Source organism: Malaya genurostris, chromosome 2, assembly GCF_030247185.1.
Source record: "Malaya genurostris strain Urasoe2022 chromosome 2, Malgen_1.1, whole genome shotgun sequence".
NCBI classification, from domain to species: Eukaryota; Metazoa; Arthropoda; class Insecta; order Diptera; family Culicidae; genus Malaya; species Malaya genurostris.
The window spans coordinates 92,401,616-92,422,378 of record NC_080571.1 but is presented as its reverse complement, the minus strand read 5'-3'; the positions used below and the strand labels follow the sequence as shown (position 1 = coordinate 92,422,378).

Sequence of the window (20,763 nt, the reverse complement as noted above, 5' to 3'; positions counted from 1 at the left end):
GAGTGTCTGCACTACTAAACGTTCTGGATCACTAAGGCTTCAACCGAAGTGAAAAGTGCTAGTCGGGAACAAATGGAAAAACAAAATCTCATAACTGGGCTGCTTCGGAATTGTTTGTTGCCCAACGCAATCCGCCAGCCAAACCAACGAGTGACTTACGTACTTACGTTAGCTCGGGGGAGGCGGGAAGAGACAAATAAAAATCAGAGACTGCACCGAACGATCGAGTACACGAGTAAACGATGAAGAGAAATACTGACTCTATGGCCGCGAAAATTGGTGTTTGTGTATATTCAAATTGGGTTACGGGCGGTACAGTGAGCGATGGATATTTTGGAATTACTGCCTCTGTAAATGTGTTGAATTTGACACACATCAGAATGATTCATTAGTTTATCGGGAACGTAGTCCCATCATTAAAGTATCATTCGTGATCCAGACTAGAGGATAGGAAATTTCAACAACAATTCTGTGATCTGATGAGACCAGGTGAAAATGGTCATATCATCTCAATTCAAATTCATTAATTTTAATGCCACTCCCAGTTGAAGGAAGCATTAGGAAAATGTACCTGAGCTTTCATTTCTGGAAACTAAAATCATGGTCAAACTTCGTTGAAATCATTTGTAATTAACATTGAGGCTGCGGTTTGAAAAAATCACACAGTATTAGTAAATACATCTGATGAGATAATCGATTCCTCCTGATCTGATTGCTTGGAGTTCAAATCCATATTATTAAATTTTGGTTGTCAAACGGGTTCGAGATAATTATTTTATTTTACTATATTAGTGGTTACCAATGTTCGTAGAAACTAATTTTACTACCTTCCAGAACCTTGGAATAGACACCAGTTTAATTGAAAATCTGATTTAAAACCATGATCGATGTTAAATTAAATAGAATGTATTGATTTTCCATTAACCAAGACTGTATATGTCAAGAAACGCTTGATTTTACTTTCAAAGTTTATTGAAAAATCAAGAACTGTAAAGTAACTTTCCATTCAATTGCCTGCTTCAAGTATGTGCATGAAGATTGATGTAAATTAACAAAATATTTTTATCTGTGTAGCTTCTTAAATAATGAAAATCGATTTCAGTCTAAAAGATGCAAAAGGTGGTAAGAAAAGTGGCCTATAAACAGTATTTTTTGCAAGTTCTTGAAGCGCATGGAGCATTATTCGAATTAACCCGAACTAGTTGCTTCAAACTAACACAGGACAAAAAATTAAATTTTCACGCCATATAATTTGTGAGATGTAAATAAATATTGCCAAAATCGAAAATTTTAATGGAAATTTTCATTGGTCTAAATTGGAAGCGACATATACTTTCTACATTGAAAACTGCAATTTCGCTTCATTAAGACAACATTCAATAAAAAAGGCGGGAGGGTAATGTCATAGAAATAACTGGAGGACGTGAATACGAATAAAGCTGACATGCACCTTTCACATTTCCGAATATCGATAATCGTTCGTATTATTCGGTTGTGTTAAGGGGCGGGTAGGGTCTAACACGTTTGAAAAATAATTTATTATTTGCTTTGTATTTTCTTATAGTGACACATTTCAAGAATATTCTGTGAAATTTTCAAGTCTATCGGAACAAACTCTGGAAGTTATGAGACTTTACTTTTGCCTATCTCATACTACGAAGAAATAAGAGCTTGGCACACAGGCCCAAGATTTCTGCTTCGTTTTACTTAAAAACTTGACTACAAACTTAAAATGTTTCATTATAACAAATTGTAAAAGAAAAAGTATGATTTTTTGAAAATGTTAGACCCTACGGGCTATCTTAAGTAATAAATTGTTTCCATTGATTTTATTGACAAAAAACATTGAACGCGTTTTCCTCGAAAGCAGGTTTTGAAAGTCCGTGTCCATCGTCATTCAAAAACTACTGCAAATTTTTTTAAATTTCGCACACACTTTCTACATTTAAAAAACCATACCCCAACGTTTTTCTTTTCGTTGTTTGTTACTTTGGGGAGGTTTTACAGCAACAAAATGGCGGATTTTTTTCATGAAAAATCGTAGTTTTCACTTTGAACAACCACCAGAAACTCAAAAAATTAAAAATAAATCAAACTGAAACGTTGGGGTCTAGAAAAACTTCTATTCTAACTATGCTGCTTTGAGATTTGTTCACTTCTGATTGCCCTGAGATACAGTGGACACCGCAAATCACGATTTTTAAGAAGTGTACTCAAAAATACCTCTCCACCAACTTATTTCTCAATATTTTTTCACGAAAAAGTTATAAAATGTTGTTCGAATGATGCTTTTTATCATGTAAAACATTTCAATATTATAGTTTTTTTTGGTTGTTGTTGATTTAGAGAAAATGGTTCCAAAAAATCGATTTGTAGAATTTTTCTGATGTTTACAACTGTATCATCATTGATTTATCTACACCAGAACCATGATTGTGAACCCGGATTCAAGAAATGGAACTGAATTCAGATCAAGAATTCAGTTCATGAATTTAGCTCTACAACTCTGTAACTGAACTCACTTTCAGAATCCAGGTTTCAGGTTTGAAACTGAATATAGTTCCTTTTCTCAGAATATAGTTCTAACGTTCAGTTTTGGTACTCTGAATCCAGATATAAATTTCATATCTTGAATTGTGTTCCAGAATCTTGATGTTGAATTCCTGAATCCGAATTCTGAACTCAGTTTCAAAATCCCAACTCAAAAATCCAAATTTAGGATTCAGTTTTAGAGTCTTAGTTTTAAATGAACCTTTTTCTGAAATTGAATTCTGAATTGAATTAAAAAAAATTCTAAACATGAAATAAAGTTCAGAATTCAGTTGAAGAATTCAGACCAAGAATCCAAAGCAATTAAGATACTGCACAATTCCGAGAGTCTGTTGTTGCGGCTGTTGAAAGAAGGTCCTCTCCACGATGTCCAGTTCAGACTAACGTGCAAAAATAAATGATCGATTTTGGACCATGATTTATCTTTTAAATGCATTCCGTTGAACATCGGGACTGATATGTGCCTGACTAACTTAAATCCATTGTCCGAGTGCGAAAAAATAAGAAGTCGAAATAAGTTTTCCTAATTATTTGAAAAAGTTTGAGAAAAAATAATTTTTGAGTTATTTATTGTTATCTCAAACTGTTGAAAATTTAATCATAAATTGCTGATGGAATGGAGAAAGTATTATTGTGTTTCGTTTAGTACAACTCGCAATATTTACGAGTGAATTTTACCCAATTTTCCTTAGGACGAATTCTGAAAAGGCGCATCTCACGTCAAAAAACATTGCAGGATTTTTCATCCATTTTTATGCGCCACATGCACGTAGTTTGAAAATAAACGAGCAATCCCAGAAGTGGGTAACAAGTCATCAGCCATCACATACTCCGATATGGATGAATCTTTTTACATAATGATATAGGAATATAGTTTTTGAAATGTGCCCCCTTCTTAAAAGACAACCTTGAGTCGAGTTTGTCTCCCCATTTGTGAAAAACAAATGATTTGTCATACTAAAGAAGTGTGCAAAATTTCACCAAAATAGCAGCAAGTTGGTTTTTGACTTCACCACCTTTTCTGCTGTTAATGTTGAAAATATGGAATTACTCGTATATTAATTTTCAAAATACGTATATTGTGCAGCACTTTTGGCGAAATAGGCAAGCACTATGTATTTTCATTTTTCAAAAAGTAGTGTTCCAACCTGTCTTCAAATCTTCGGAATCGTATCATTTTCGTTTCATGTTGTTTCGCGAAAACCAATTCGAAAACATCACGCTAAGCTGCTCAACTTTAAAAGGAAATCTTATCCTTGTTCCAATAGACACGATTTACGACTTCACAATAATGGTTTTGGGCGCAACAAATCATGGTTAAATACTGCACAATGTTCGGCAAATATCTCCGATGACGCGTCGCTAGAAAATTTGCAAACAAGACCTCGGCAGAAAAACACATTTGTCTAAATTTAGTCATTTTTCCGAACTACTCACCCAGCTCATGTGCCTTAGTTGAATCCAAACGAGCACAAGCTATTCTAAGCCAATGAATTGTATATGAAGATGCATCTTTGCCTCAAACACGTTCTTACCGGTATTATAAAACAATAATGATTGAAGTTTGATAGTTTTAGTAGAATATCTACAATGAGAAGTTTTCGTAGAGTATCTCCCGTAAATTGAAATAAACGCTCTCACTTATACGTAACTAAAAGAAATCATAAAACAAATTGTAAATTTGTTTCGTGTCCATTAGACATAACTTCGTAGCTTTTCCAATTTCGTGACTTGTTTGAAAAGTTTACCCATCACACTATGCCTGTTCTCAAACCGTACATGGTGTGGGTTGGTTGCTTCTGAAACGTGGTTTCCTCACATCTACTGAGTAGCTCAAAAAATAGCAGTAATTAGTTACAAAAATTAGTCAGTAACTGTACATTGGAAATTTGACGTTAATACATTCCATTTTAGTACGAGGTGTCTTTTCAAAACAACAACTTCGTGGATGGCATGTGAAATTAACATAAGCCAATAGTAGCTAACAAGGATGGCTTTTATCGTATGAAAGAATGCTCACTCTTCACTCTTCACACGATTGAATCAGTGCCATCAAAGAGAGACTAATATCATCGCAACAACGAACACCTGGCATGGCTCATTTAACATAGAATAGACACCAGTGCGAGAGCGAATTTATCATCATTATCAGACCGTATTTTTTTTCAAGGGCCGTGAAATACTCAGAGTATAAAGTGGAGCGAAGAAACGTAGAAAAATTCTCTCGCGGTTCATGCATTGAATGACTCGAGTTCTTGTAGCATCTTCTAACGGATTGAAAATGTTGTACACAATATAGAGAGCAATATAGCAGCTTCTGTCAAATTTTCGGCAATCACCAACACTGGTAGCTAATACCCATGTTTGATGTTCGAATTATTGCAAAAAAGCGAAGTCCTGGCATTACATTCCTTTTGTGGAATGTGGCCTTTCTGTTTCAACAGACTTCGCAGCCTGTGTACAGTGTAGTTAGTGTACAGAATCATTGCATGGCTAGTACTATGGATCCTATTGACACTGAGAATCCTTCCAGGTCGGGGCTCGAACACACGACAACTGGCTTGTACGACCAGCTCCCTATGCACTGAACCGCCAACTCAGGATTCGAATTATTGCAAGTAATCATTTTTACCCCGGTTTCCTCTATATATCGATACCTTTGTTCAACTGAGAAAACATAAAATGTGAAATTTGATATTGCAGACTGCTTCCAAAGCTGGACTTTTGACACAGTTTCTTAACCACACTCTTTTTGCACAAACATGGTTGCCAAAGAGAAGTTGAGAACTTCAATGAAAAAAATAGGTTTTCTATGGAGCTTTTTTGAATATCTGCATAACTGGTAGCCCTGCTTACGATTTTGACAACGAACAGAAAAGAAGCAAAAAACAGAACCATACAAGCTCTTTGAACATAACTCATGGTTTGAGTTGCAATTACTCAAATCCATAAACTAGAACAACATGTCAAAATTTGAGTATGGATTTGAATAAAATTTACCCAGGCCATGAGTTCACTCGCATTTATTCATACATTAGAGTAAGCGTTGAGTTTTCAAACATTTGAATGAAAACAATAATTCTTGCAGTTCAGTGCGTTTCCTTTCTCGGAATATTCTTATCGAATTCAAGCTTGCAAGAACACATTGTTTTTCATTGCCATTTCTAGATTCGGTTTTTGGAACCATGAATCATCTATCATAGATATTTTTAATAGAAATTTTGTGATTTCAATGTTGCTAATGTCATTTTCGTTTGAGAAAACTGAAACTAACCCTGCCCTGGTTTGACGATAAACAAACACGGGGCAACGGGGCTTTTGAGCAAACCGATTATAGAAATCATTTTCGAAACTGACTCGATTTTCAGTTCAACAACGTTGAAACTAGGTTCGAAACTGCTTTCAAACAAACGGTTTGACAGCAGTTAGGGTGGAAACTGAGTTAGGTTTGGCATCAGGCGAAAACGACATAAGCCATGTCTAAGGGTACCAAAATCGTTCAAAGTGAAACGGGTTTGAATAATTTTTTTCGCTTCCAATTTATAAGAAATATATTAAAATATTATATATAATATTATTCCATGTATATGAACATGAACAAAGAAGATGCCACTCAAATTTTGAAAAAAAACAAAAGTTATTTTCTAATTTGGAGAAAAAATTACTAAAATTTTGTCTCAAGTTTGAGTCATGTTTATGATTGTGTTCTCGTTTATAGACGTCAGAGTTCTGTCAGTAATGCGTTGGAAAAAAATCAATATTTCGAAAATCGCAAATTTTCACAAGTGATTTTTAGACAAAAAAGTCATCGATCAGGAAACGCACTGCAGAAAAGTTCAGTACTGATTTTTTGACAACGCGATTCTCACTGAAACTGATTTCGCATGGCAAAAAATCAGGTGTGAAAAGTTCACTAGTGAACATTCTGCTCGATGATATTCGTGAAAAAAGTTCGCACATTGAATATACCTGATATGATTCTCGAACAGAAAATTTTTGCGAAATGAATTTTCATATCCATTGTATCTCAACCCTTGGCAGAACACATGATGAATAAATTCACCGATGAACAAAAACTTAACCTTTCTGAAAATGTTCAATATGCGTAGGGTGGTTGATAAATCAATTGATCAATGGTGGTGATGTATTTGAAATTTATTCGAAACTACATCATTAATAAAAGCAGCAAGTGCTGTAATGAATAATAGTTGTAATGATAATAAAAACATCAATAAAAACAATCACAAAGAATGTTATGCAACGATTAAAAAATATTAGCCATGCCATGCCATTTAGGTTGAATAACATACGCAGAAATAACAGGAACGCAGACTACTGCTATGCCAACTCAAACGAGCCATTCAAACATTGCGCCTACTGTGTGTTCGAGACTTGCTGACAATGCTGCGCTCCTGTTACTTCTATGAATCAAAATCATGCTAAATAGCGTTTTATTGGGTTCAATCCCAGTGAAATCAGCCAGCTGGAATTAAAACAATCGTGCATCGAAAATGTTGCAGTCGTTATTTTTCAGTTGCGGTTCAGTTGCAAATTTATTCAGAAGAGATTTTTCAATTGATGAAAATTTAATAATCAAATCTTGCACGAATCACTTCGGTGTCGAACTGAAGCGTAGTGGAAATCTAGCATTTAGCGATATTTCTTTGGATAAAAAGTTTCGCTGACACAAAAAATCACTTGTGAACTGCAAGGAAGTTCAGAGTTTTGTGGATGATTATTTCTTGAATGACAATATCGGAAGTGATTTTTTCAGTCACCAAGATTTTTTAGAAAATCTCTTGAACTGATTTTTTTCACGAATGATAGTGAAATAAACTTTTTCTGAACAAGATTTTCCCAACACTACTCTCAGTACAGAGCAGTTGCCGTTATGTTCACACTTTTGATTCAGAACAGTAGCTCTACTCAAGTTACAAACGAAACAGTGAAAGATCGTGATCGTCATCGGCCTGGAACATTTCCAATAGTGGGGTGTGTTCAGCAAAAAAGAAAACACCTGATTTTCTAGATATTTTTTGGAAACTTTCACAAGTCCTAGAACTAGTAATGATAGTTTTCATCAATGTTATTATTGAGAAATATATTTGAATTCCTTCACTGCTTCCTGAAAATCAGTAATAACGTGGATAGACAGTACTGTTACGGCAAAAAGTGTTCACCTTTTCATCGTCGAGACCAACGAATTTAACTTGTCCAGTCCGTGGAACTGCTATTCCCTTGAGAAACCTGGGAGATGAGGGAAAATCACATCTCAGAAGCAACACGATATAATATAGTACTAAAAGTGGCATCAATACGCAGCTCAACTGTATGGAGTGGAAAGTTGAAATTGATCTCTGTTTATGGTCCTGGGTTGGCGATTCAATGCATAGGGCGCTGGTCTTACAAGTTTTAGATCGAAGATCGTCAGTCATGTGTCCAGGAGTTTTATTAGATTCCAAGTTGACTTTCAAGGAGCCCAGAGAATTGATTATGTCTAAAGCTTCTAGATTTTTTGGTTTCATTTTTCGTATTTCCAAGTATTTTGACGAAATTTACTGTCTGAAAGCACTTCACTGTAGCTTGATACGCTCGACTCTAGAGTATGCATCTGTCGTTTGGTCACCTTTTGACCTTCGAGACATTCAACGCCTTGAATCAATCGAACTCAAATGCGTCCGTTTCGTACTTCGTTGTCTTCCGTGGAGAGATCCAATAAACCTTCCGAGCTACGAAGATCGTTGCCAACTGATTGACCTAGATTTGCTCTCTGTTCGACGTGACATCTGTAAGGTCATTTTTGTCGCTGATTTACTACAAGCTTGTATAGACTGTTCAGATCTTCTACAATTGTTACACTTAGATATTCATCGCCGTACTCTTCGTTTCTACCCATTTCTTAGAAAACCCTCATCTAGAACTAACTACGGTTATTACGAACCTTTGGCTAGTATGTGCCGCCTATTTAATAATTGCTCCAATGTATTTAACCTTCATCATTCTCGTAATGTTCTAAAAAAAGCTGTTTCTCAGTTATCTGTCTCGATAGGTTCTAGTGGCTAGAATAGTGTATTTAGTATTAGTTTTCTCTTGTCATTGTATAATTTCTAAATTTTAGATTTAAGTTATTATGTATTATGTATCATTTGGATCATTGTAATGCAGAAGAAGAGGATGTTTCACGCCTGTTGGAGAGAAAGTTTTAACTAAACTAGACTTTTGAAAGACTAAACTAAACTTTTGGAAGACGAAAACAAATCTTTCAACAGTGTCACTATTTATGTACCATTTAATTCCACAATTTCACTGTCACGTTATGACACTTTCACAAAGTCACTATACTTTAATGAAGCATAACAAACGTTACAATACAGATACGCGTATTTCGGAATGTTATTTACATCCTTCTTCAGTGTATCGGTTTTATAAGTTTGTTTGAAAGAATGCTGTAGTGCTGCTCATTTTATACGAAATGTCTTATTGTCAACGGGTATAAACGGAAAGAAACAGGTAGTAACAAACGAGTAGGACAGTGGTTTGATTGTCAGCGGAGGGTGACAAACAGAAGAAGTGGGATATTAAGAGATTAAGTATTTCCTAAATCTGTTTGTATCTTATGTGTCGGTAATAACTTGAATAGCCAGGAGGGCTTATTTCCTTGGTTACGATTCAATAAAGAAAAAATGTAGTTATTTTTGAAGATTTCTATACTTTCGGCTGTGTCTAATTTACATGGGTTGGAAATTTGTCTAATGATTTTTATGTCGTTGGTAGTGAATTCATGATCTTCAGAAAAGGCATGTTCAGCTACTTTTGACTTGAAATGATGTGGTAGTCCTTTCTCTAATTCTTTAGATGCTTTCGCTATTTCAGTGACGTGTTCTTTGAAACGGATGTCTAGAGTTCTCTTTGTTTGTCCAATATATATTTTATCACAATGAGAACACGAGATTTTGTATACCCCAGATTTTTTTTCAAATTATCCTATGGATCTTTTGTAGAACCTAGTAAATTTTTCAATTGACAGTTCATGCTGCTAAATACTAAATCTAAACCAAATTTATTTAGTTTTGATTTCAAAAGATGTGCAATGTTTGGATTGAAGTCCACCAATATTCTTTTTAAATTTTCCGATGGGGGAGGCAGAGTTGTAAGTGATTGTTTTCTCAACAATCTTAATTTTTTGTCGAGGATTGTTTTGATTGAACGCTCGGGATATCCATTGAGCTTTCCAATTTCGAAAATAAAGTTTTGCAGCATCTCTCTCAAGGGGCAAGGTCAGCATTTTGTGAATCATATGGTGGAAAGCTGCCATTTTGTGTTGGTGGGAATGATTAGAAGTATTTGGTATGACCCGATCTGTGTTGGTTGGCTTCCTGTATATCTCGAAATTTGAAGTTTTTGCTTCTCTGACAATGAGGATATCTAAGAAAGGTAAACTGCTGTCTTTCTCCTCCTCACAGGTGAATTTAATGTTTTTATGTAAGTTAATAATCATTTGTAAGAAAGCTAATAAATCATTGCGTTTTATGATACAGAATATATCATCAACGTATCTCACCAGCGATTAGGTAATAACCCCTGGTTTTTCAAAAGTTCTTCAAGATTTGCCATAAACAATTCGCATAAAAACGGGGAGAGCAGATTACTCACTGGTGCCTCTAGTAACTCTTTATAAAATTCGCCTCTGAATTTAAAGTAATTTACATCCATACAAAGCCGAGTTAGGTTCAGATATGACCTTTCTTTGCTTTTCCATAAACTGTACTATGTTGTTGAAGCAACCAATCTTCCAATAGATTGGTTGAGTCCTTCACCGGGACACTTGGGAATAAGGGGTCGGTTTTTTGTTTCCTATAAGGACCATCATTAATTTTTTGGGTTATCAAGTTGTCATAATCTTGTTTGTCCATAATAATTACTTTATCTCCCTTGTCAGCCTTTACATAAAAAAACAGGCTTTTCTCGCAATTGTTTCACTAGTTCTTTTTCATCTATGGTTTGCTGATTATTCAAAGAAGTACTTCTAATGACGTCAGCTACGATAGTTCTGGCGTCATTAATTTGAGGAAAGGAAAGATCACAGTTATTTAAACCTGTTTCTATGTCTATAATAACTTGTTTGAGATTTACTTTTGAAGAAATTGCATAATTTAAACCAAGATTTAGAAGATTAGTTTGTTCATTGGTAAAATTTTGAGATGAACGATTTACAAGAAAATCCTCCAAAAATTGTACTGGAGGTTTTGGGGGACGGTCTGAAAGATATCGGTGGACTTCAATCCAAACATTGCACATCCTTTGAAATCAAAACTAAATAAATTTGGTTTAGATTTAGTATTTAGCAGCATGAGCTGTCAATTGAAAAATTTACTAGGTTCTACAAAAGATCCATAGGATAATTTGAAAAAAAATCTGGGGTATACAAAATCTCGTGTTCTCATTGTGATAAAATATATATTGGACAAACAAAAAGAACTCTAGACATCCGTTTCAAAGAGCACGTCGCTGAAATAGCGAAAGCATCTAAAGAATTAGAGAAAGGACTACCACATCATTTCAAGTCAAAAGTAGCTGAACATGCCTTTTCTGAAGATCATGAATTCACTACCAACGACATAAAAATCATAAGACAAATTTCCAACCCATGGAAATTAGACACAGCCGAAAGTTTAGAAATCTTCAAAAATAACTACACTTTTTCTTTATTGAATCGTGACCAAGGAAATAAGCCCTCCTGGCTATTCAAGTTATTACCGACACATAAGATACAAATAGATTTAGGAAATACTTAATCTCTTAATATCCCACTTCTTCTGTTTGTCACCCTCCGCTGACAATTAAACTACCGTCCTACCCGTTTGTTACTACCTGTTTCTTCCCGTTTTTACCTTTGACAATAAGACATTTCGTATAAAATGAGCAGCATTACAGCATTCTTTCAAACAAACTTCATTAAAGTACAGTGACTTTGTGAAAGTGTAATAACGTGACAGTGAAATAGTAGAATTAAATGGTACATAAATAGTGACACTGTTGAATATATTCTGCTAACAGCTCCAAGTGAAAAATAGTGGAATCTTTCAAATTTTCAGAAATTAAACCATGAAAGGAGTTTCCTGAGAGTTCATTCTTTAAGATAGTCAAGACATTTCTGATGAAATTTGCGTCGGAAAATTAAGAAAGCCTTCCTAAGATGACATGCCACTTTCCTCATTATTTGAGCAACATTGGCAGATTGGACGCTTCGGATCATAGCTCTCTTTAAGGACTCCATTTCTGTTATCTGGTCGAAACATCTTCTAGGTCGACTTCATAAGGATTCGTTTTTAAACTTTGGTCATCTTCGCTGCATTCAATTTTTGTATGGAAAAATATACCTTATGATCAAAAAAGAACCGGAGTTTTCATTTAAAAATTCCCGCGCTTGTCCAATCGGTAAACTTTTATTCTCTCAACGTTGGCAACACTTTTATACACAAACCTTATTAATATTTTAGCTGTTGTAGCATACGACGATTTTAAAGTGAATGCACTGAAAAACAGCCACAGAGCGCTTCGAATACGCAGCACTTATGTTGAAGAATGATACTTCGAGCGTCAGAAACTGCGTTGTAATCGACCGATTATACAGGGTGTGACATCTAGGCAGGACCTATGTAAATACATCGTCATTTTGAAGTCTTTTTTAGGACATTTTGCATTAAATTCGATAATCTTTTTGGGCGTAGTCGAATCAACTTCCGCTGTGATTTTCTTTTTATTTTATAATATTAGTTTAAAGGTACCTGCTTAAGCTCTAAGATGCCTAGAGCATACTTTCACTGTGACATTACCTTTTAGATTAGTCTTCGGGACTTGCTGACATATGCATTACTCTTCAAATAGCCCCGGAACTGATTGTCTTGGATGAAGATGCCGAATTTTTCCTCTATTTTCTATGATACGCACACACAGTTTTCACAGTTGAACGATTGTTTCCCATATACGTCACTTCAAAGGCAGTCCGCTTTTTACGTAAATCTATCCATGACTAAAATGGCAAAGACGTTTTAGAATCTGTTTGATTTGTCAAAATCGACAGAAAAATGGCGGAGTTATTTAAGATTTTCAATAGGTTCAGGTTAGATGGCACACCCTGTACAGTCCCGACAAGCTTCGTGACTGATTTTTGCAATATTAGATAAATCATACTATTAACTTGGAATCTAAGATAGACAAAAATCTAGCACCAGTTTACATTTTACAACAAATTTATTTCCTAAATGTATGTCCAAAGAACGAGTTCCATTATTCCTAAGGGGCTGTCCATAAAAGACGTCACACTTTTTTGGACGATTTTTTACTCCCCCTCCCCCCTTTGTCACAAATTGTCACAGAAGCAAAGACCCCCCACCCCCTCTATGTCACATGCCACGAATTCAAAATAAATAAAATTCATCTCAATACATTCTCAATATGTATGACAAACCATACAAATATGAGGGAAAAATCGATATAGATATATTATTGTTTTAGGTAAAGTATAATATTTCCATAGTGTAGCATACAGGGCTGAGAAAATAAAGACCAAAACCTCATCAAAATCACTGCCGAAGAATCTTTTCAAGATCAGTTGATCAGTTAATTTTAAATCATATCGATCAATATCGGTACTGATCTTCCGTCACACAATGGGTAGTGATTTTGAGCTAAAATGATTCTTGATTTATGTAAGTTCAATCATTGGATGACTCGATAAGCTTTGATGTTGGTGGAGGAAAATCACATATGATCAAGATAAGACATGACATGATCTACGTCTGAAATCGTTGATCTCCCGCCCTTTTTCAAATGGAGTACAATTGAATAAACTGCATCAGAATCAGATAAGAGAAATTCTTATGATGAACTATTATCAATGCTAGAAAATCAAATTACTGAAAAAAATGTCAGTGTATAACTTAAGTTAAACCGTTTGAAGGCATCTTATTCTTTTTTACTCATATTTGGCAAAATTTATTAATTTCGCTAATTTACTCGCTCCTCCGTGCACTTTTGCTGATCACAACAGAAATGATTTCCTGCATCACTCATTTCCGAATTTAAAAGAAGAAGCTTTTACATCAACAAATACACGTTTTCCTATAGAATGTAAACGTTTATTGTGAAGATTTTTTTCAGGAAATAGGGCAAAGCAGTAATATTGGATTGGACGTCACATTCCAAAAACCTCCCCCCTTCCCCCCTGTCACAAAATGGTCACGTTTTATGAAACACCCCCCTCCCCCTTGCGGCGTGACGTCTTTTATGGACAGCCCCTAACCTCAGTTGAAGCATATAATTCCATAAAAAAATCCAGAATTTCCACAGAACGTTTCAAGTCGCATACACTAGCGCTTTTAGATATTTGCTCGCAAGTAAATTGAAAAAAACGTGGACCTAAAAAAGAGCACTGGGGAAAACCTGATGTTACTTGGATTTGTACAGAGTTGCTGTTTTATATGTTTTTAAAGAAAGCTGTTTGTTTATAGTGTCAAGCAAGTCTATGAACGATTTTTCAAATTTTTTTTAAATAGTAAACTTTCTAGTGTGCTTATCGGTACAAGTTCAGCTGTAATGTTTCACCAGCAGTGAAACTTACCTTGTTAACATTTAGTATGAAATGGGTAACTAAACATCAGAACGACACTAAGAATGACAACGACAATATAATTTTATGATATGGAAATCGCTGCAGAATGTGTCCTTCGCGTTCCTGGAGAGATGATTCTGAAAACACAATTCCACAGTTACCATTCCGCAATCGAGCTCACCGTGGTCTTTGATATTTCCTACAAATGTTGCTGAGCCGGAAAAACCGGATCAACAAAATATAGCATACTGTATTTGAATCGACAAACCGGCATTTGAAACAGAAAATCTATTTAATTTCTGAAATAGAAAATGTGCAAGTTGTTTTTTTTTCATTCAACCGAAACCTGTCCAGTCAAGTTTGTCGCTTGGCGCATGCACCGTTCAAATCTTTCAACTGGTCACAATTTCAATCGCTCACTGTACGGGGAACGATTTGCCACAGGTATGACTATCTACCGCCCCAACAACAAAGCATTAGTGTTGGAACCAAGTGGTCGTATGTATTGAACGTGCATTGAAAGCATGCACCACATGGTCTCCGTCAGTTTTGTGTGAAGGTGCTTCAAACAATTGCAGTTTCTCTTCATCGGTCGTCGTGCAGCCCTGATTTGCTCGCCTGACTACCGGACCCTCAGATACCCATACACTGGGAGGAATCAACTGAAATCATATGTTTTCCCATACCATTAGACTGGAACGTAGCCATAAACATTTTTATTTCAACACTTTTAACTTATTTTTCCTTTCCTTGCTCGCGGTTTCTCCACTTGCTGTCTTGTTTGTTTTGCTAAAGTGTTTATCTTTTATCGGTTCGCTTAGTCTGGAATTACTTTTCTGTTAGTTTTAGTGTTTAACCTTATCGTCTGTTTATCATCTTTCCTACTGGTTTCCACGCAAAGTGAGCTAAAAATAGTGAAAGGAAAATCGCACACCACTCCATGCGCCGGGAGAAGATCGCATTCAAACTTGGTGCAATTGTGTTCGGTTTTGGGTTGCGGAGTGTGGAAATAGTTCATTGTTAACCGAGAGCCGTGCGGAACAGCCTAATCCGAAAGCTGCATGAAGGATCGATCCGAGCTTTTCGTAGTGTTAGTTACGAGGCGAAAAGAGCGATCGACGGATACGATAGCACTTCCTAATTGGCAGCGGACGAGCAGATTTTTAGATTTCGAGAAACTGCTAAAGGTAAGCCGGTGGTGGATATACTTTTGATTATGATTATTACCTGGGGTTGTTTGATGGGCGCGGAGGTTGAATTGCTGCAGCGGTTACGCATAGCCTCTGCAGTGAAACGTGTAACTCCTAATTAATGGTTTCTTATGTTAATTTGTATACTCTGAAGGAAGATGTGTAATCCGATTTCAAATGATAAACATCTATTTAATAAAGTTCATCAACTTTGGCAAGGGAAAAATTATGTTTTATCTTCTTCATACAGAAATAGGACTTTTGTACCAATAGTCATCTCATTAGTAAAGTCGCAATATTGTTCTGCCGACTACTCGACTTTCAATCAACGAATTGTGATGAAATCGGTTACAATATCTTTGATTCGGCACCAAGAAGCAATTCTGCAGAAAAAATAGTTCGAAAACTGTACAATACCGCTCTAATAGCGACGCGTAAGCTCGAAGCGAATGCACCTATTTTCATCTTACCCTGAAAAACAATCTATCGAACAGAGGCAGCAGATCTCACTCTAACTAATTATGTTCGAATATGAAATGACTACTGGAGCTGAGATGACTAATGGAGCCGTCACCCTACTAAGATTCAGTTCATGGAGATCGCAAAAAGTTTATATTAGAATCAATTAAAACCATTATGGCACATAATAATTTCATGAATAAAATAATGTTACCCCAATAAGGAGTGTATCGAAAAGTAGTTAGCAACATTGATTATTGAATAACAAAGCGAAAAAAAACATCTTTTGATATCAGTTTTCGATATATTGTAGAAAAATTACATTTTTATGCATTTCACTGATTATATTGAAGAAAATCCTAGTTTCTGTGAAACGCTCGCACTTTGGACTTGACATTCTTCATTAAATTCTGCACAATTACTTTTGTGTTTGGTGGCAGCTGTCCAGTTTTTTTTTTGAACTCCTGTTTTGACACTGTACCTTCCTTCCGAAAGTGCCGCTTGACAATTGCCCAAAACCTTTCAATATGCCGATCCGGGCAGTTCGGTTGGTTGATGTCCTTTTCCACGAATTGTACATTATTTTTTGACAACCACTGAAAGATTTTTCTTCGTATGACAATGCATAAAAAAGATTGTATTGATAGTGCGAAAAATCTTGATTTTCGAAAAACAAAATAAAACTTTTTTGGGTCGATTATTTCAAATTGAAAATTCATTTTATTACAATCTGTTTTCCATGGTTACGCTTCGGATACCTCAAGCACCGTTTTATAAACCAAAAACCCGTTCAATGTTTTTCCGCTAAGGAGTGGATCCACATACATTTGTGTAATAGCTATCCACATACATTTGTGTAATACGCATGTATTTGTGTTGGTTTTTTATGCTCAGATCACAGCATGCTGTGCGTTTGGCTATCAGCTTTCGTTTGTTTACTTGTTTGTGCGGTTGAAATTCTGCGTTTTCAAAATGTCGCGTAATGAAAAGGAAGTGAAAATTTTGGTTCTGGACACATGGCTAAATGGCAAGGGTATTACTATGCGAAAATTGGCCAAGCGGTTTGGAATTCATCATGCCAGTGTTAAAACCATCATTAATAAGTTTGGAGAACACTATTCTTTGGATGAGCTACCAGGAAGAGGCAGAAAACCCGGTTCTTTCAACCCGAAACAGGACCAGAACGTTATGTCTCTAATCATGAAAAACAAATCAATGTCAATACGTGATTTGGCCAAAAAAGCTGGAACGAGTGTCGGAATGATCCAGCGTATCAAGAGGCGAAATCACCTGAAGACCTACAAGAAGCAAAAAATCTCGAAACAAAATGTAGAACAGAAGAAGCGATCAGGAACAAGGGCCTGGAAATTGTATTCGAGTCTTTCGCAGTGTTCAGATGCATGCGTTTTGATGGACGATGAGACTTATGTAAAGGAGGGCTCGAAATCCCTTCCAGGTCCACAATAGTTTACTGTCGTCATTGGGGAGGATGTGAGCGATGCGGCCAGGTCGATTCAAGTCGAGAAATTCGGTCAAAAGGTACTGGTATGGTAAGCAATATGTTCCTGTGGTTTAAAGTCAACCATTTTTTACACTACCGGAACTATAAATGCAGAAATCTATCGATCTGAGTGTCGCCAGAAGAGATTGCTGCCTTTATATAAGAAGCATAGTACACCTCCACTGTTTTGGCCGGATTTAGTGTCGGCTCACTATGCCAAAACCAGTGAAGTGAATTCAAGTGAAGTCAATTGACTTACGGAAAGGGGTATACATTTCGTTGAGAAAAATATCAATCCACCAAATTGCCCTCATCTTCGCCCCATCGAACGTTACTGGGCAACCGTGAAGAGGGCCTTCAAGAAGACTGGTAAGGCTGCTGGGAACATGCAGAAGCTCAAAAAAAGCGCAAGCGTCCAAAAAATACGATGCAACACTTGTCTGGAACTTGATGAAGAGCGTTCGATCAAAAGTTCAAAAATTCGAGAAGGAATAACTTAAATTTTATCCGGTTTTCATTATGCTCAAGTTTAACTTCGTACAATAAAGGATCAATTTTTAGTTTGAATAAAATATCGTTTTTATAATAATTTGAAAGAAAAAATTGTGGATAGTTTATTTTCGATACACTCCTTAAACAGCAATTGTCTTCAAAAACGAAAGACTCAGCATAGCCTAATAAAAATAAACTAACGTGGTTCAATTACACGATCTTTGAGAATTAATTGCGTTATACGGTCTCAAATTGCATCATAAGAAAATGTTGGAAAAATTTACTCATTCAACCGACCATCTCAAAACTTTCAGGGAATCCAATCAAAGATATTGATAATTTTTTTCTGTGTTCGCTATATTTAATTTAAACACCATATCTCTAATCTTGTGCAACGTTTGAATCAACGATTTTACGTGGAAATCCATTTTTTCTTCAAATCTTTTTCCGATATTACTTCCTTATGATATTTCCGAAGCGCCTGGTCCATGATGGCTCAGTACTTCTTAGTTGGCCAGAGCTCCAGTGCGTTCGAGGCATTGAAGTCCTTCGGTACAAATTTCATCCCATGAGCACCACTCTAACACACCTTTCGAGTAATGACACGTTATCTTCTCACGAGCCCCTGCCTTTCATGTACTTTGTCTTTGACACATTGATGTCTAGTCCGATCCGCTTAGCCTTAGCTTTTAGTCCGATGTACGTATCTTCCATCTTCTCAAAGTTGCGTGCTATAATATCAATATCATCAGCGAAACCAAGTAACTGGACGGACTTTTTCAAAATCGTGCCACTCGTGTCTATCCTCGCTCTTCTTATCACACCCTCCAAAGCAATGTTAAATAGCAGACACTAAAGGCCATCACCTTGCCGTAGCCCTCTGCGAGTTTCGAAAGGACTCGAGTTTATCCCCGATACTCGAACAACGCACATCACTCGATCCATCGTAGCCTTGACCAATCGTATCAGTTTGTCCGGGAATCCGTAGTCGTGCATGATTTTCCATAGCTGTTCTCGATCGATTGTGTCGTAGGCTGATTTGAAATCGATGAATAAGTGATGTGTGGGCACATTGTATTCGCGGCACTTTTGCAACACTTGGCGGATGGCGAACACTTGGTCCGTGGTAGCGCGTTCGCCCATAAATCCTGCCTGATATTGTCCCACGAATTCGTTTGCAATCGGTGAAAGTCGACGGCATAAGATTTGGGAGAGTACCTTGTAGGCGGCGTTCAGCAGAGTTATCGCGCGGTAATTGCAGCAATCCAGCTTATCGGCTTTTTTGTAGATGGGACACACGATTCCTTCCATCCATTCCTCCGGTAAAATCTCGTCCTCCCAGATCTTGGTAACGACCCAGTGCAGTGCTTTCACTAGTGCATTACCACCGTGTTTTAGTAGCTCGCTTGGTAGTTGGTCAACGCCAGCGGCCTTATTATTTTTCAACCGGCTTACCACCTCCTCCACTTCTTGGAGATCTGGGACCGGCAGTCTATCGTCCTCCGCACGCGTTCCCAAGTTCGTTACCGCGCCGTTACTTTCGTATTCCGCCACATCGCCATTGAGGTGCTCGTCGAAATACTGCCGCCACCTCTCGATCACCTCACAGTCGTTCGTGAGAAGATCCCCGTTGGTGTCCTTGCATATATCGGCCTGTGGCACATGGCCTCTGCGCGAACGGTTCACCTTCTCGTAGAACTTTCTTGTGTCATTAACACGGAACAGCTGTTCCATCGCTTCGCCATCTCGGTCTTCCTATTGGCGCTTTTTTCTACGGGATACCGAGTTTAGTCTGTTCCGCGCCTGTCTGTATCGCTCCTCGTTTGCTCTTGTCCGGTGTTGCAGCTTGCTCGCCCAAGCTGCATTCTACTCGGCCACTAACTGTTCACATTCGTCGTCGAACCAGTTGTTCCTTACGTTCGGAGCCGCCGTACCTAGCGTTGCTGATGCAATGCTACCTATGGCAGAACGGATGTCTCTCCAGCCATCTTCAAGAGTAGCTGCACCAAGCTGCTCTTCCGTTGTTAGTGCCACTGCCAACTGCTGCGCGTAATCTTGGGCTACTCCAGCATCCCGGAGCCGCCCGATGTTAAACCGCGATGTTCGGTTTTGACGTTGGGTAGCCACCGTCGAAAGTTTTGAGCGCATGCATACAGCAACCAAGTAGTGGTCCGAATCTATATTCGCACTGCGGTAGGTGCGAACATTGTTGATGTCCGAGAACAATTTTCCGTCGATCAAAACGTGGTCGATTTGGTTTCCAGTCTGTTGGTCAGGTGATCTCCACGTAGCTTTGTGGATGTCCTTGCGGGGAAAGAAGGTGGTTCTGACTACCATTCCTCGGGAGGCCGCATAGTTGACACACCGTTGGCCGTTGTTATTCGATGCGGCATGCAGACTGTTCGGCCCGATTACCGGTCGGTACATTGACTCCCTTCCTACCTGGGCATTCATGTCACCGATGACAATTTTTACATCTCTGCGTGGGCAGCCGTCATAGGCTTGTTTAAGCTGCACGAAGAACGCTTTTTTCTCGTCATCGGGTCTCCCTTCATGTGGGCAGTGCACGTTGATGATGCTGTAATTGAAAAAACGGCCTTTAATTCTCAACTTACACATCCTAGCGTTGATCGGCTGCCACCCAATCACTCGCTGACGCATCTTGCCTAGCACTATAAAGCCAGTTCCCAGCTCGTTCGTTGTGCCACAGCTTTGGTAGAAGGTAGCCGCTCGATGTCCGGTTTTCCACACCTTCTGTCCCATCCAAAAAAGCTCCTGCAGCGGTACGACGTCGAAGCTGCGAGGATTTAGTTCGTCGTATATTATCCTGTCGCAGCCTGCGAAACCTAGCGACTTGCAGTTCCATGTTCCAAGTTTCCAATCGTAGTCCTTATTTCGTCGCGTGGGTCTATCCCGATTGTTCCGGTTCGTATTCTCTCCTGTATTGTTTGTAATTA

General features: G+C 37.5%; 1 protein-coding gene across 4 annotated transcripts in view; it reads left to right on the top strand.

Moving 5' to 3' along the window:
* LOC131432991 (chitin synthase chs-2) overlaps nt 1-20,763 on the top strand; it is a 118,853-nt gene that overhangs the window by 539 nt on the left and 97,551 nt on the right. For 2 of the 4 annotated variants that reach the window (XM_058599690.1, XM_058599689.1), the window contains exon 2: nt 15,066-15,351. The gene's annotated coding sequence lies outside the window, so the exon portion shown is untranslated. Of the gene's footprint in view, nt 1-14,985; nt 15,352-20,763 lie in introns of all 4 variants that reach the window. The other 2 variants (XM_058599692.1, XM_058599691.1) reach the window with 2 other exon arrangements.